This window comes from Psammomys obesus, unplaced genomic scaffold (assembly GCF_907164565.1).
Source record: "Psammomys obesus unplaced genomic scaffold, mPsaObe1.curated_primary_1811, whole genome shotgun sequence".
In the NCBI taxonomy this organism is placed as follows: Eukaryota; Metazoa; Chordata; class Mammalia; order Rodentia; family Muridae; genus Psammomys; species Psammomys obesus.
The window spans coordinates 21,347,021-21,347,306 of record NW_026596095.1 but is presented as its reverse complement, the minus strand read 5'-3'; positions in this window follow the sequence as shown (position 1 = coordinate 21,347,306).

Genomic DNA, 286 nt, shown 5'->3' with positions numbered 1-286 from the left:
ATCAACAGGATTATGGGGATTTCTATGCTCTAGTAGATTGTTCAGGGTTTGATTGTTTTGGGTTTGAAGGGTATTAGTTTCCCATTGAAAACTTCTTCTGATGAAGAAATTTCCAGTGGGGAGGTTAGAAGAATCATCATACTATGACAAAGTCTAGAACTGTCATACTGCCACCTCTGTCACACTGCTTTGACTGAAGCAAGTCACATGACAAAATTCAGCATCCCTCTAAAGGAGGATGTGTGTGTGTGTGTGTGTGTGTGTGTGTGTGTGTGTGTGTGTGTGT